The sequence below is a fragment of the Diabrotica virgifera genome, chromosome 4 (assembly GCF_917563875.1).
Source record: "Diabrotica virgifera virgifera chromosome 4, PGI_DIABVI_V3a".
In the NCBI taxonomy this organism is placed as follows: Eukaryota; Metazoa; Arthropoda; class Insecta; order Coleoptera; family Chrysomelidae; genus Diabrotica; species Diabrotica virgifera.
In genome coordinates this window covers 159,298,795-159,316,855 of record NC_065446.1, presented here as the reverse complement: position 1 = coordinate 159,316,855, position 18,061 = coordinate 159,298,795, and the positions used below count along the sequence as shown (strand labels likewise).

At 36.8% G+C, this 18,061-nt stretch overlaps 1 protein-coding gene across 1 annotated transcript in view; it reads left to right on the top strand.

Moving 5' to 3' along the window:
• The window catches only part of LOC126883992 (uncharacterized), a 159,031-nt gene that overhangs the window by 96,717 nt on the left and 44,253 nt on the right, over positions 1 to 18,061 (top strand). The gene's annotated exons all lie outside the window — the stretch shown is intronic.

Below are 18,061 nucleotides of genomic sequence, written 5' to 3'. Positions count from 1 at the left end.
GTCTGTAGGTGTAGGTGTTCTATGGTACTACAGTAAAACCTGTCAATAACGGTCGCTAAAAATGACAGAACTATTGGCCGATATAAAAAGGTGGCCGCTAATACCAGGTTTTGTAGTCCACAAATTTTGGTTTGGGGAACTTTGAAACTGGCCGGCTAGTTCAGGTAGCCGGTTTTGACAGGTGGCCGTTAACATAGGTTTTACTGTATAACCTTTGCGAAATCCCGCTTGTTCAACAGGCTGGTAAGCTATCGAATTTATTTGGCAGTCTGTTGGTAATTATTTTGGTAAGCAGTTTGTACGGATGTGGTAACAGGCTTATTGGTCTGTAATTTTCGGGTTTGTGTTTGTCAGCTGATATAGGTACCTAATGCTAATTATTTGGTTAACAATAGGTATCCTTTAAATTATATTTCAAAGTTAAATTTTAAATTCTCCCTTTAAATTTCAAAGTGTTGACCAGCTCTACTTTGATGTTGACTGTGTGAGTTGTTTTTGTAAAAATATGGAACGAAAACATGAAAAAAAAATTTTTTTAGAGATAGGCTTTGCCCCATATCTTCGTCATTTATTAGCGCCTCGTAGATCCCTGCCAAATGCGTACTTTACCCTCTTTATTTAGTTCGTTTTTGGCGCGTTTATATTCTTCTTTTCTCTGCTGGGTCCTCTTCATCTGTGTGATTCACCCAAATCTAAGGTTTTCTGTCCGTTTTGACTGAATTTCGTCATTCCACCAGTAGCGTACAGTGTATGCGACAGTTTTGTTTCTGCTGCCTAATTTATATGCCCTAGTAATGGAATTACTGAAAGTGGGAAAGTCGGTGGTTTACACCTGTAGGTTACTAATCAACTCCGCAAATCTTACTTTGGTGAAGTCAAATACCTTTCAACCGTTCTTTTTTGTTACCTTTGTGCCAATCTCGAAGAATATGTACTTATAGAACGTAAAGATGTTATCATCTAGAACGTCCCAATTCGTAATCTTGTTTGTATAGTTTTTCGATGCCAAGGTAAAATCTATGTGGCTCCGCGATTCACTTCTTTCGAACGTGTGTTTCCCATTATTTATTCACATAATGTGTAATCCATTCGTTCCTTTGACGTAATTTCTTGAGGACCCGCACAATATGGACTTGGCGTTCATGTTGCTAGCGATTATATAATGCTTCTCTGTTAGTGACGCTTATATGATGTTGTCGACCTTCTCTTGGTATTGTGTAATGTTGATTTTTAGTGAGAACTTTATATCTTGGTGATTTTGCAAGCAAGCAAGCAAGCAATTTGATTTAACCCGACCTGTGGGATTTGTTCACCCTCTCGAAGGAGTACATTCGGGTGTAACAAGTCATTGGGGCGAGGTGTTTTGACCCGAGTTATACAGGGATCACCCCACCTCGCCCCAATGCCCCAGGCCATCCCTTTCCCCCCATAGCACGCTGATGCGCGATGGAGGCACAACTATCGTAGCCAAATGCTCTTCACAATGGAACCCTGGGTAATAAGATTCCACTGTGGTATCCTAATCGAATGCAAAAAACTAGGCCCAGCGTGATGCGCTCTATGCCTTTATCTTCTTAATAACTTATCCGCGGTACTAAAAATTGCTTGCTTGGGCCCCGAGTCATCGTGCCGAGCCCCACTGAGCCCTGTTGGGCCCTGCTGGGCCCCGCCCGATGACTCGATGCTCTAATTTTTTTGTGTTTTTGGTTTTTTTTTTTTTAATTTTTTTGGGGGCTTTCGCCATTTTTTTATTTTATATGAATTTTTTTGGGGGCTTAAGGCCCTTCTAATTTTCTAATATTTGCTTACCTTGGAGGTGGTCGTGGTACTTGGACTTCGTGGGTAACGCTATCTTCGGCACTTGTTTCGAGCTACGAACACACTACTATCACTTATCACTTTTAGTTTATCCTATAATTTGTTGTTTCGGGCGTCTGTGCTTCCATCGGTGGAACTCGTCGTATCTTAGCGTCTCTCGCAGTATGTAATTTGGGTGATGTTCTAATTCTGCGAATTTGACCCTTGCCTTGTCTGTCATGGTTTCTGTGGCTCTCACCTGTTGGAGTTCTCTGAACAGGAATCTTTCAGCTACATATCTTGGGACTCTGACGGCCTCCCTCAAGCTGTTGTTATGGACTGCTTGGATCTTCTTCTTGTGTGTATTACATACGTGTCCCCATGCGAGAGACGCATAAGTTAATACCGGTAGGATTATACTATTTATCAATCTTAACCTTGTTTTGAGTGTTAGTTTACTTTTTCTGCCTGTGAGTCCTCTTAGATTCGCTCTTGCTATGTTGGCCTTCTGGACTGTGGCTTCTACGTGTTTTTGGAAGGTTAATCCTTTATCCATAATGACTCCTAGGTATTTGGCTTCGTTTTTCCACTCGATGGGCCTGTTCTGCACCCTCAATTGTTCCTCTGGCTGCTGTCTCCCTTTCTTGTATAGAACCGCTTGTGTTTTCTCTGAATTTATGGCTATCTTCCATTTGATACACCATGCTTCAATTTCTTCTAGTGCAGTTTGTAGGTTGGTCACTGCTATATCTGCGTTTCTATGCTTGGCCGCTATTGCTGTATCGTCGGCGTAGAGGCTCATGAGGGTACCTGGTGTTCTAGGTACATCTGCGGTGTATATCGTGTACAGCAGGGGTGACAAGACCGCTCCCTGTGGTACTCCAGCCTCCGGGATTCCGAGTTCGGACAGGACTTGTCCTATCCGAATCCTGAACCTCCGGCCGCCCAAGTACGACGAGATTAGCCTCGTCATCGCTCCGCTGTACCCGTAATCCCGCATTTTGAATAGGAGCCCCTTGTGCCAGACTCTGTCGAATGCCTTGCTTACATCCAGGAACGCTGCTCCAGTGTACTGCTTATCATTGAAACCGGCTGCTATGTACTCGGTTAGCCTGAGGACTTGTAGTTCGCTGGAGTGCTCTGCTCTAAATCCGAATTGAGCCTCTGGGATGATATTTAGTCGGGTTGTTTCCGCTTGCAGTCTGCTGAGGATGACTCTTTCCACTATCTTGCTGATCGCTGGAAGTAAGCTGATTGGCCTGTAGTTCTGTGGGAATGTGTGATTCTTGCCAGGTTTTGGAATCATGATGACACGGGCCTCTTTCCATCTGTTTGGGAATGTCTTGAATCTTAATATTGCGTTTATAATATTTGTGAAATACACTATAGCTTTTCTGGGCAAATATTTTAGGGCTCTGTTGGTTATTTCGTCGAGGCCAGGCGCTTTTCTCGGTGAACTATTTTTGATATGTTCATTGATTTCTTCCGGTGATGTTGGGGGGATGAAGTCCTCTGGGTCTTCTGGTCCTTCTTCTTGTTCTTCGACTTCTTCCAGGAAGTCGTCGTCTTCATCTTGGTGGAAGTTCAGTCTGCATTCATCTTCGAGTGTAGTCCTCATTGCCTCTGCTTTGTCTTCTGTGGTGTATACCATGCCGTATCTTCCATGTAGTGGGGGGATGGGTTTCCTGTCGCTTCTCAACATTTTCTGGAGCTTCCAGACATTTCTCATGTTTGAGTCTTGTTCTTCCATCTCTTGTACAAAGTTGTCCCATTTTTCGCTACGGTGGAGTTTTAGGGCCGTTTGGACCTCCCTATTTAAAATATTTGCCCAGGATTTATCTACTCTGTTTCTTGTTCTTTTTGCTGTTTTCTTTGCTCTATTTTTTTCCCTTATCAACTCTTGTGTTTCTTGTGGTATGTCTTTGAACCTTCCCATGAATATCTCGACATCTTCCTCTGTTGTGCTGTTTCTAATTGCCTCTTGGATGATATTTTCGAACTCTAGGACTTTTCCTTCTATTTCTTCTGGATTGTTTATTACTGGCACTATGTTTATTCCTTCACTTACTAACCTTTTGTAGTTAGTCCACTTTATTTTCTTTTTTGTTCTTTTTGGCGGGTTTGTCTCTTCCCATGTTCCGATTTCTAATAGGATGGGGTGGTGGTCAGTTGATCCTTCGTCCAGCGTGATTAATTCTGATTGCAGTCCTAGGTTTTTGGCTACAACTAAGTCGATGTGTGTCGGAAGTGCGTTTCCTGGGTAGTGGGTAGGTTCTTCTGGGCCCATTGCCATTGTGTCTTCGTTGTTTTCTATGTATCTGTTTAGTAGTCGTCCATTCCTGTTCGTAGCTCTGTCGTTCCAGTTGGGGGATCTTGCATTCAGGTCTCCTATTATGATGGATGGTTCGGCGATGTTTAGGAACGCATCTAGGTCATCGTCCATTAAAGGGTCTTGTGGTCTTACGTAGGCTGATGTGATCCTTATTGCGCCTTGCCTCATGTTAACTTCTATTGTTGTGGCTTCCATGTTGACCAGTGGTGGAGTAGTGTAACTGGTGTGTCTAATACCCTTCTTTACTAGGATGGCCGTTCCTCCTGATCTTCTAGTGAGGTCGTTCCTATATACGTCGTATCCAGGAAACTTTAGGTTGAAGTTGTTGGTCAGTTTTGTTTCCTGAATTGCTACGATGTCCATCTCGTATCTGTTGGCGAGTTCATCTAGTATGTTCTGATTTGTGGTTATGCCGCCCGGGTTCCAGGAGCCTATCCTCAAGTATCCCCTCTCTGCCATTAGTTCTGTGCCTGCCTGGTGCTGAGTATCACCTCTTGGACTACCTTAGTCACGATGTTTGTGACCATCCTGACTAGGTACTCTTCGTCTGGGAGGGTTGGTCGGTTGGACGGTGTGTTGTTCTGCGCTGGTTGGTCTCCCTGCGTGGCTTGCGCGTAGGATACCCCGGTTGCCTGCTGTCTTCGGTTTGGTGGTGGTCGCTGTTGTGACCTCTGTGGTGGAGGCCTCCCCCAGGTTGGGCACCTAGGACATCCTCTGTAGTTGGCTGGGTGGCTCCCATTGCAGTTGGCACACGTTGCCTTGACTTCTCTGGCTCTCTGGCACTGCTTTGAGTGGTGTTCTTCGCCGCACTTCACACATCTCGGGTCCTTGTGACACGAGTTCTGGGCGTGATGGTACCCTTGGCAGTTGAAGCACTGCGTCGGTCCTGCTGCCTTGTGTAGGTCCTCTACCACAACTTTCATGTGGCACAGGTTCGTTACCCGCTTTGCTTTTTCCACGTCTTCCTGATCCAGTGTCATGACAAACATGGGTAGTGGCCTCCTTTTCCCTACTCTCGTGGACATGTTACGTGCTGTGTGGCAGGTTATTCCATATTGGTTTGCCATGTCTTCTTGGATTGCCTTCTCGGTGGTATTCGTGGGCAATCCTCGTAACACTAATTTTGGTTTCCTGTCTTCGTCGAGTGGAAAGGCTATCCATTGTAGCCTCTTTTTCTCTTTGGCGGCGTATGCTTCTGCATATTCCTCCACTATCCTTGTCATCTTTCTGTAGTCATCCGGGCTTTTAGCCTGGATGAGCGTCTCTCTGCCACTTCTGGAGATTTTGTTTGTGGTGATGATGCCTTTGCCCTGGGCTATGGTAAGAATAGCCCATGTCTCGCTGACACTCTGTAACTTAATTACAGGCGGTTTTCTGTATGGTGTTACCTGGTTTTTAGGTAACACGGCTTCTTCGGCGTCTTCTTCGTTTTGGTTTGTTTCCATTGACACTGTATCAGTTTGACTGGAAGCGGCAAGCGCGTCCCTATCTGTGCTCGTGGATGGCACTGGTTCCTCGGGGAGGGGTAGCTGTACCTGGGGAGCTAGTTTCATGGCTTTTTCTTGGTTGGACGTCCATGTGGCGTCTTCCTCGTCGGTTAGTGGAAGGTGTGTCACCAGGGGTGGAAACTCTTCCTTTCTCTTTTTCCTCTGTTGGGTGGACGCCTCCTTCGTCGAGGTGGTAGCCTTCTGGCTGGGTGGTCGAGTCTGCTCGGTGGTCATCTTTTTGGTGGCAGGCTGCTCTACTGGTGGCTTTTTGTCCGTCTTTTCGGGGTTTTTCTTCTCCGGTTTCTTTGCGAGTTGTTTCTGGAGAGCTATCAACTCGTCGAATCTGGCATCCATCTTTTCGCTCATTCGTCGAATCTCCGTATTCAGCTCTTTGATCTCTGCCTTCTGTTGTGCGATCACCTCTTCGTATTTTTTGTTGTTTGCATCAACGTTTGCTGCAAATTCTTTCATCAGGGTTCTGAGTCGGTGGATTTCTTCGTTGGCCCTTGTCAGCTCGTCTTCGCTGGCGGCATCCTCTTCAACCCGCTGACGTTTGGTAGTGCCCCCGCCTTCGGCGCCTGGGACGTCTTCGTCCATGTCCTCGACTTCCTGGGTGGCCTCGATGTTCTGGGAATCCTCGACTTCCTGGGTGGCTTCGGTGACGTTCTCGGTGGTCTCGACGTTCTGCGTGGAGTCCTTGCCTTTTGACTTCTTTTTCTTTTTTCTTATTCTACGATTTTGGATCGTAAAACCGTCTTTTCCATCTTCCTGGTCGCTCGAGTGGTCATCGCTGCTCTCTTCAGGGTGCTGTAACAGGAGGGACTCTTTAGAGTCTGCATATCTTGGCGGGGAAAGCGCCTTGGATCTGGGGGGTGACCGAGATCTGACTCGTGTCATCTTTGGTTGGGAGCGGTAACCTAACTTTTAGAAGAAGCCTTTTTTTCAGCCGATTGGCCCGACACCACATCGACTTCAGGGTTGGCTCCCTGCACAACAGCGCGGTAGTTCTCGTACCTAGACAGAACTAGGTACGGGATCCTCTTGATTTTCTCAACTCTCTGACCTTAGGGGCCGGGGCTGCAAGATGTATTCTAAATAACTACACCTTGCAGTGTCGAGGCACAGTGTTTTAAACTGTACCCATTCCTAACGGAGGCACAGAGAGTATCCCGTAGCGGGCTCACGTCGAGCCCGCTATTGCTTATTCTGCTTTCCAACCCTTGTTTGCAATGTCTCAGAAAATTCAATGAAATCAAACTTCCTGAGTTTCACCACATCCAAGAGGTTGGCTTTTGCCTCTGCTTCCACGTCTTCGCGTCTAGCGAGAGCGAGCGCTCTAGTGTTGCTGTGCTTACATTCACAGCCGTACTAAGAAGTACGTTACACCAAAGCACTTCCCTCTCCTCGACTTGTTGCGCTGCTACTGCTGCTCGTCCGCACTCTGCACGTCTTGTCTCTTCGGCGGCTACCGAGAGACTTACTTACTCTCTGCTTACTCTGAAACTACTTGGTGATTTTGCTCAGTGGCGTAACAAACTCCGTCGGATCCCCCCCCCCCGCAGAATCGGAAATGGGGCCCCTTTAAAAAATTACTAAATGCGACATGTGTAACAAATACCAATATGTGTTACAGCTCAGTAAATGAACGTTATGTATGGCGATATCGTGTAATTTTCAGTGTCACCACCGAAGTGGTCAACTCAAGACTTTTCGAGTTATTTATGAGTAAAAATGTTTATTGTTCAACAAAAAAAACACTTTTTTAGGTGATTTATCGCAAATAGTTCAAAGAGTAAGTATTTGATCGAAAAGCATATTGTTAGCAAAAATGTAGCTTATAAAAAAATGAAACGAAAATAAAGTCTGTCGATCCAGTAAAAGAAATGTTGTAGCTCATGAAAAGTTTTTCTTATGCGTCAAATTCCAAATCTAATATTTCAACGTGAAATAACCAAAAAATTAATTTTTTTCGGGGAAAACTCATTAGAGCTTTTTTAAAGTGTTTAAAAAAAGCTTTATTTTTATTTTTTACAAAAGTTTCTAGCATCAAAACTAAGCCAGTTACGCTAAAAATACACTTAATCCCATTTTTTGGCAAAAAATTGTGAAAATCTCTCCTTATTTAGCACCCCAGATGAAACTTATCATTATCGCTTTACAAATTACTTTTTTATATGACCTGTAAGTTTCACCGGTTCAAAGTGCTTATTTTTGAAAGGGTTCTAGTTAAAAGGGCTTGAACGAGTCACTAATCACGAATATATGCAAATTTTAAACAGCCATATCTTAACCAATTTTTGTTTTACAGAAAAACAAAATAAAGCCAACTTAACAGCAAAACCTACATTTCTTTACTCTTTGAGATTTTTCGTATCACTAATACTTTTTATTTAAATTATTTTGAAAAAGAAGGCATTTTTCCAAATTAAAAAAACTTTTTTTAGTATGAAACCAAATTTTTTCAAAAATAAGAACTTCGAACCCGTCAAACTTACAGATCATCTAAACAATAATTATTTAAAGTAAATGGTAAAGCGCTAACGATAAATTTTATTTGGGGTGGGAAATAGGGGGAGATTTTTACGATTTTTTTTACTAAAAAGGGGGAGAACTTTATTTTGAGCGTAGCTCGTATAGTTTTGGTGCTAGAAACTTTTATAAAAAATAAAAATAAAGTTTTTTTTGAAACATTTAAAAAAAGTTTTAATTAGTTTTTCCCGAAAAGTGCTTTATTTTTTGGTTATTTCAAGTTGAGATATTTGATTTAGAATTGGACAAATAAGAATAATTTTTCATGAGCTTCAACTGTGCTTTTACTGTGTCGATAGGCTTCATGAATAAGTACACCATTTTTTTGTATCTTATAAACTACATTTTTGCTACAAATAATAATTCGATAAAATACTTATTTTTGAGTTATTTGCGAAAAACCCGTCTGAAAACGGTTTTTTGTTGACAAATAAACATTTTCACTCGCAAGTGACTTGAAAAGTATTAACATAGATAAAGAAACTCTATAGAACAAAAGTTCTTATAATTAGCCAATTTATACATTTCTGGACTTATTTTAAACGTATGTTTTTCACCCCAATATAAGGTGTCACCCCCGAAGTAAAAGCAACCAACGGCATAAGTCTAACTTTTTAGTGGAGTGTAACTAGAACCTAAATTGAAATTGTCAAGCAAATATGACCGTCGTGACGCTGATAATTTCACTCCAAAACTCTCATTTAAAGAGCTTTTAGTGTATTCAGACATTGTTTATGACGACTTACATTTTTCATCTTTATTGGTATAGAATAAAATAGAACAAAAATTACTAAATGTTATATACATTATATAGTACATAGTACTTTATAGTATTATTCTATGAGATGAACAACTTTCTTCGTGCACTACTATCAGCGAATATAAATATCTACAATTTTATTAATTCGGATGAGCAACTTCATTTTCAATACTGCACTGCTTAAAAATACTAAACGTAGGTAAAGATTAAAGAGAAAACCCATTTCTAGATTTAGAAATATTGTTCTAACATTCGACAAATTACAATTCTCAAATCTTTCAATAGTCACGTACAAAGAATTATAGTTTATTGTCGTCACCATAAAAGTTCGGGAGACCGGAAAGCAAAGTTTCTAAATATGAGATGATTCACTTGCCGAATACGTCTATTTAGAAATTTACGTTTTTAAATTTAAACACACAACGTAAATAATATAACAATAACAGATTTTTACATAATATCAGACGAGAAGATGGGGCCCCTGATCGATTGGGGCCCCCGCAAGCTTCATGCTGCGGGGGCCTCTGTTACGCCCCTGATTGCTCATTAGGGTGCATCGAAAAAATAAAAGTTGGAAATGTTATATATAATAGCGTGAAAAAGATTTTTTTCTCGGCAAATTTTCTGCCCCCCAACGACCTTGAATTTTATTAAATATCTGATTTTTATGGAAATTTCAATTTATATTATTTGGAACAAAATATATGCTAACTCTATCTAAGATCAATTAAAGAAAACTTAAAATGTTGTCAATTACAAATTTAAACGATATTTCAAGTTTTATTTGTTTTTTCAGTCTCCCCAACCCCTTTGAAATGTCCCGCTTCGTGAGTCCGTGCATGTAATTTTCACTTATGTTTGGTGCGAAAATAAAATTCAATGCTTTAAGAACAAAAGTAAAACTACACGTTTCGATCTTGCAGCATGCAAATGTGATACTCTGATTAATTGTCTTTGTAGCTAATCTCAAAAAGTGCCTCTGGATGAGCGCGAATTTCTATTAAATCATAGAGGTCCCAGAAAAATGGTGATAAGCTCGATTGATAGGGAAAACAAAAGCAAATATAATCAGAGAGAAAACAGCAAATATAATCAGAGTTTTATGGTCAATCGATCGTGGAAGAACACATAACACTTGTGCATGAGCCAGGGTGCAAATATTTCGGATATGGGTATCCGCTGTCTGGTATATCAGAAAGTATCAAATCCAGCTATTGCATGTGACGAAACAGTCGTAAATACTGGCGTTAAGGGTGGTGTAATACGGCTGTTAGAAGAACATCTTAAAAAACCGCTTCAGTGGTTTGTATGTCTAAGACATTCAAATGATCTACCCCTTGGACATCAAAAGAAGTTTGCCAGTGACCAAATCAAAAAACGTGAGGGTCTTCAAACTTGCTCCTATAAATATTTTGATTCAAACGACTACTTTGATTTCATTAACTAACAAGAATATCACCTTACAGAACCACCTATATTTTCTAGATTTTTGAGTGACAATCTGCGAGATTTTATTAAGAATCCTAACTTAGACCCTTTTAACATTGAGATTGAGAAATATCACTGCATCAAACAATGTGTAGAACGATGTGTCAAGCTTGTGACACAAGCTTCTCTGTCAGTTTGTGGAGCGTATTCGAGGGATGTATTTATAAAAACTCGAATTGATTCCAGAAAAACTATGCCTCACTTTAATGCTAAATCGGAAGACATCATTGAATAGAATGCTTTTACCATATTTTTTTGTAATATTTATATACCTAATTTTGTACTTTGCTTTATATTTATTTTAGTATGAAAAAACTTGGGTGACGTCAGGGAGACGGATAAGTTAGGCTATTTTGTTATAAAAAGAATGTTTTAGTATACTTTTCTTAAGTAAAATTTTTAATTGCCTTGTGAAACTAGAAAATATTTTCCAATTTAAACCGAATTTATTTATTCAAGTTCTATAAGGTATTACATTTCCCTTACAAAAGCAATTCGCATATTAATGTATTTTTTCTAATTTTTAGTTCCGCGGGGGGCAGAAAATATTTTTTTGTTTCAACGCAATTTTACTAAAATACTAAATAGTGTGTTAGGCAACTTTTGTGAGCTATTACATTTTTGTTTCGAAATAAAATTTTTTTTCGTCTGTTAACATTTTTCCAAAATTTTTAATTGTCTTGGGGGAGCAGAAGATATTTTCCAATTTCGAAAAAATTTTACCAAAATACTTAGCAGTTGATTGAGCAACTTTTGTGAGGTATTACTTTTCCATCGCAAAAAAAAATTTTTTTCGCCTTTTTCGATGCACTCTATTGCTCATGGACAGGTTCTTATTCGACAAGAAGATGGCGACGTCTACCCGCTTGACGGCAACCCAACCAAACTTTTTGGAAATGTTTTTATTAGGTTTTAGGACCATAATTAGGTCTGCTTTTATTTCCAGGGCTTTGGCGTGAATCAGGTAGTGTGCTACCTTGGCCTTTTCGATGTTTTCTTCTTCATCTTCCTCTTTATAAGTAATTCTGCTTGTTCGTTGGCGGATTGATACCTCTATGGAAGGTTGTCACTCCATCTTTTGCGCAGTCGGCCGATAGGTACTTCTTCTACCGATAGGCAACTGAAAATAAGACTGCAGCGCCAAAGTGAGCAATTGTAGAACTATAAATATTGACAAAAAAACTCATACAGAAGTAAAAACTTTAACTTGTATTCTGGTATAAAATCGTTTATTTAAAAACTATCTAAAAAGTTATCCAAACTGATTGCAAAACGTTTTCGTTCTAATTCAGAACATCTTCAGTGAAGTCTGCAGAGTAATTTGAAACTAGCACACTCTGCTAGAATGCACTAAGATGTTCTGAATTAGAACGAAAACGTTTTGCAATCCATTTGAATGACTTTTAGATAGTTTTTAAATAAACGATTTTATACCAGAATACAAGTTGAAGTTTTTTACTTCTGTATGAGTTTTTTAAACTATGGTATACAGCCAACTATTGGGTTTTCCCCATTGATTTTTATAAATATTGACATTTGTCATTGGAGTTTTGCAATGGTCTTGCAGGAGTTTTGTATTTGTTGAATGTTGAAATAATTTTTAATAGTAATAGTTCGTTGGTAATAAGTTTAATATGTTAATAAGTTTAACAGTAATAAGTTTTTAATAGTAATAAGCCGATTTGAATTGCGTTTCGAAGTTTCAACTGCACTAGCCCAAAGGTTTTTTCTTAAAAAAACAGTTGGTTTAAACCAAGGCTTCAAGCATGTGGTTTAGGTTTAAACCTGCCAACCTTGAACCTTGATTTCTGCAGCAGAATCGATAGTGTTCATATTAAGCCGGCCACTCACGATACTGCGGCGTGGTTCAATTTTGTCGAATTCGACTAATTGACAAAAATTTTGATCGTGTATGACCGTGCATCCAACAAAATCGTTACAATTTTACCACAGAGAAACTGGTTTCTATGCTGCAGTACTGCAGAATTGATATCATCGATGATTTTGTCGAACGACACTGCAGTATCGTGAGTTGCCGGCTTTATTAGGCTTTATTATTAGGGATTCATGAACGACGTCCAATACAATTGGTTTTATTTTTCTGCTTTTTCTTAACATATTCGCCCCTTTTGTGAGCTTTATTGTTCCATTAAGATTCTTTTTTCATTGGCTGTAACAATGATTGATATAACCATTCAGTATATTTGTTGTGATACATAATATGATACAAGACTTATGAAACATTTTCACTATGTAACCCAAAAATGTTTCCACAACTTTTTAGGGTGTTTTAATATTTTGTAATAAAAAATGAATTTCAATTCGCTATTTGAAGCAATATATATATATATATATATATATATATATATATATATATATATATATATATATATATATATATATATATATATATATATATATATATATATAACAAGGTTGTATTCTTGGGGAATTCAGCAAATTTTATGTGAAAGAAAACACTTTTTACTTGATCCAAGCTTTCGTAAACTTTAATGAATCGTTTACATCATCAGGGTAGACTGTAATAAAAAATGATGGTAGTTTTTTTTTGGTATAGGACCTTATAAATTAATATACTCACAGTAAGTTGTGGTTGTTCACAAAAAGGTGTTGTAAAAAAGTTAATTAAAATCATAAAATGTCTCTTGAAGTTTAAAAAGTGATGGTTAAAATATTTTTTTACATTGATAACTACAATTGTTTTTTTTTTTTTTAAATTGTAAACAGTTTTTTAAAAAACAAAATATCACAGAATATATATATACTATGACAGATCGGATTACACAAGTAAATAACAGGCAGGAAATATTAGAATGATTTATCATAAAAAATCGGTTTTTAAGCTATTCAGCCATGGTCTTGTTATTAATAAGTATTGAGCCAACTCCAGTATGATTTGAACAAAAGTTATAATGTTGTAATCAAAGTCATTTGAGATTGATAGTAAGTTATTATTGTTAAGATATAGTTTTTTTTTTATGTTTTTTTTTTATTTTTAAGTATTCTAATATAATATTAAAATATTAGTATTAGGTAGTCAATCTCAATGTAAAGGAGACAAGGATACTACAATTTGTTAATTTCAAGGTGGTTTATCTTTAGATAGTAAATTGGAATAAATGACACTAAGGTGTTGTATATCAGTTCTTTTGTTTATACAAGAAGGAGTTAGGGCAATGTATGTCATTTCTAGAAACTTTCTCTTTGTAGAATTACATTCACTAGACAAAATTTTGGTTGATTCCCAATCCATATTATGTTGTTTGTTTGTGACATGAGTGGCAAGTTCACACCTCTCTGGATGTAACCTACAATCACTCTTGTGCGATGTGATTCGATCTTTTAGTTTTCTACTTGTTTCACCTATGTAGTGTAACTCACAATCTGCACAAGAGATCTTGTAGATCACATTTGATTTTAATAACTGGGGTGTTAAGTCTTTTTGTTTATTATATAAGTTGCCCAAAGTACGTACATTTTTATGTGCGATTTTAATGTTATCATTAATTTTAAGCAACCTTGTTAGACTGGGTGTAATATCTCTTATGTAAGGCAATGAAAAATATCTAGTGTTATTAGATGATTCTTCTTGTGATGTGTTAGAATTTATTTGGTTTGGGATATTTTGTGATATATCTAATGTTTCATTAATAATCTCTAAGGTGTTATTATTAATATGGTTATTATTATTTCTATTTATTGCTGATTCTGTGATAGTATCCATAGTATTAAAAAGAATTTTGGAAATTAATTGTTTTGGGTACCCATTTTGTATGAAAAGTCCCTTAAGAATGTTAAGGCTTTTTTGGTGGAAAATAGGATCTGAGATGTTCAACACTCTCATTTTCATTTGTTTGATTAGGTTTATTTTCATACTAAATTTATGGTACGAGTGGATAAATAATATAAGATCCACTCGTACCATAAATTTAGTATGAAAATAAACCTAATCAAACAAATGAAAATGAGAGTGTTGAACATCTCAGATCCTATTTTCCACCAAAAAAGCCTTAACATTCTTAAGGGACTTTTCATACAAAATGGGTACCCAAAACAATTAATTTCCAAAATTCTTTTTAATACTATGGATACTATCACAGAATCAGCAATAAATAGAAATAATAATAACCATATTAATAATAACACCTTAGAGATTATTAATGAAACATTAGATATATCACAAAATATCCCAAACCAAATAAATTCTAACACATCACAAGAAGAATCATCTAATAACACTAGATATTTTTCATTGCCTTACATAAGAGATATTACACCCAGTCTAACAAGGTTGCTTAAAATTAATGATAACATTAAAATCGCACATAAAAATGTACGTACTTTGGGCAACTTATATAATAAACAAAAAGACTTAACACCCCAGTCATTAAAATCAAATGTGATCTACAAGATCTCTTGTGCAGATTGTGAGTTACACTACATAGGTGAAACAAGTAGAAAACTAAAAGATCGAATCACATCGCACAAGAGTGATTGTAGGTTACATCCAGAGAGGTGTGAACTTGCCACTCATGTCACAAACAAACAACATAATATGGATTGGGAATCAACCAAAATTTTGTCTAGTGAATGTAATTCTACAAAGAGAAAGTTTCTAGAAATGACATACATTGCCCTAACTCCTTCTTGTATAAACAAAAGAACTGATATACAACACCTTAGTGTCATTTATTCCAATTTACTATCTAAAGATAAACCACCTTGAAATTAACAAATTGTAGTATCCTTGTCTCCTTTACATTGAGATTGACTACCTAATACTAATATTTTAATATTATATTAGAATACTTAAAAATAAAAAAAAAACATAAAAAAAAAACTATATCTTAACAATAATAACTTACTATCAATCTCAAATGACTTTGATTACAACATTATAACTTTTGTTCAAATCATACTGGAGTTGGCTCAATACTTATTAATAACAAGACCATGGCTGAATAGCTTAAAAACCGATTTTTTATGATAAATCATTCTAATATTTCCTGCCTGTTATTTACTTGTGTAATCCGATCTGTCATAGTATATATATATTCTGTGATATTTTGTTTTTTAAAAAACTGTTTACAATTTAAAAAACAATTGTAGTTATCAATGTAAAAAAATATTTTAACCATCACTTTTTAAACTTCAAGAGACATTTTATGATTTTAATTAACTTTTTTACAACACCTTTTTGTGAACAACCACAACTTACTGTGAGTATATTAATTTATAAGGTCCTATACCAAAAAAAAAACTACCATCGTTTTTTATTACAGTCTACCCTGATGATGTAAACGATTCATTAAAGTTTACGAAAGCTTGGATCAAGTAAAAAGTGTTTTCTTTCACATAAAATTTGCTGAATTCCCCAAGAATACAACCTTGTTATATAACATTGTCAGCAAAGACTTCCCTTCTGGTCTCATTTATATATATATATATATATATATATATATATATATATATATATATATATATATATATATATATATATATATATATATATATATATATATATAAGCCTATTTGAAAACAATACCGATTTGAACGACTCATTCTTATCAAATTACTTTTAAGACATAAATATTTTTATACAAACACACAAACTCAAAGCAAAATGGAAGAACAATGTCACTATTTTTGGTTACTCCAGGGGCGGCCCGTCGGGGTAGGCAAGGTAGGCGCTGCCAAACCTCTTCAAATGTACAATACAATAATAAATTATTTATTAATATAAATTACTTATTTCAAAATTGTAATTTATAAATTTTGACACAATACGTAAGTTTCTAAAATAAAAAAGCTACTTTTTGTATTTCTCTTCGAAGCTCTAATTATTGTACGCTCCTCGTAGTAGTACTACTCACTTCTATTATTATGTCACTACCCTATGGTCAGGCACTTTAAAATCCGCATGACCTAAAGAACAGAACAGAATGATATGCGATATGCGTCTCTCATTCTTTATAAACACAGCGCTGTGAGTGTGGCTTGTCTAGCCCTAGTGGACGAGAATTTCCGGGAACTTTTTGGGGCTAGGTCAGGCTACATTTTTTTGCGCCTTTGGCAATGGTTGTCCCGAGCTGCATCTCGGGATTGCCAATTGTATGTTTTGGGATCCTGACTACAAATACTGAAAAAACTAAAAGTGCGAATTTTGTAATGAAATTTGGTACGTGGGGTTAGAATAATATTTGGAACAACTTTTCCAAATAACTTTTTCCGGTATCTCTAATGCGAAGCAAAATATCGAAAATTCGCCCTGTTTGTAGATTCGCAGTAGATAGCGTTTAAAATTTAAATTTGAGTTGACTATGACTATCTTAAAAAATGTGAAGCATCACTCTTGCTTGACTTCAAAATTTTAAATCTGTATTTATTTTGATAGCCACAATATAGGGGTGTCTTCATCTTAAATGCGACACACTGTGTATATAGGTATATGAGTATATAATATGTAGAGTATAGTAGAATATATAGCATATATAAAGGTATATGTGTCGCCTACCCGCATACTGAGGTCGCGAGCCGCCACTGAGTTACTCCTATGCTCACCAGGTAGCGTACCGCTTATTTTTATTTGCCTAGGCAACTGAAAATAAAACTGCATAGCCAAAGTGAGCAATTGTAGAACTATAAATATTGACATTTGTCATTGGAGTTTTGCAATGGTCTTGCAGGAGTTTTGTATTTGTTGAATATTGCAATCATTTTCAATAGTAATAGTTCGTTGGTAATCAGTTTAATAGGTTAATAAGTTTAACAGTAACAAGCTTTTAATAGTAATAAGCCGATTTGAATTGCGTTTCGAAGTTTCAACTGCACTAGCCCAAAGGTTTTTTCTTAAAAAACCAGTTGGTTTAAACTTAGGCTTCAAGCATGTGGTTTAGGTTTAAACTTGCCAACCTTGAACCTTGATTTCTGCAGCAGAATCGATAGTGTTCATATTAAGCCGGCCACTCACGATACTGCGGCGTGGTTCAATTTTGTCGAATTCGACTAATTAACAAAAATTTTGATCGTGTATGACCGTGCATAATTTTACCACAGAGAAACTGGTTTCTATGCTGCAGTACTGCAGAATTGATATCATCGATGATTTTGTCGAACGACACTGCAGTATCGTGAGTTGCCGGCTTTATTAGGCTTTATTATTAGGGATTCATGAACGACGTCCAATACAATTGGTTTTATTTTTCTGCTTTTTCTAAAGTAACATATTCGCCCCTTTTGTGAGCTTTATTGTTCCATTAAGATTCTTTTTTCGTTGGCTGTAACAATGATTGATATAACCATTCAGTATATTTGTTGTGATACATAATATGATAAAAGACATGCATTTCCACTATGTAACCCAAAAATGTTTCCACAACTTTTTAGGGTGTTTTAATATTTTGTAATAAAAAATGAATTTCAATTCGCTATTTGAAGCAATATATATAAAATATATATAAGCCTATTTGAAAACAATACCGATTTGAACGACTCATTCTTATCAAATTACTTTTAAGACGTAAATATTTTTATACAAACACACAAACTCAAAGCAAAATGGAAGAACAATGTCACTATTTTTAGTTACTCCTATGCTCACCAGGTAGCGTACCGCTTATTTTGATTTGCCTCTTATTTATCTCTTGC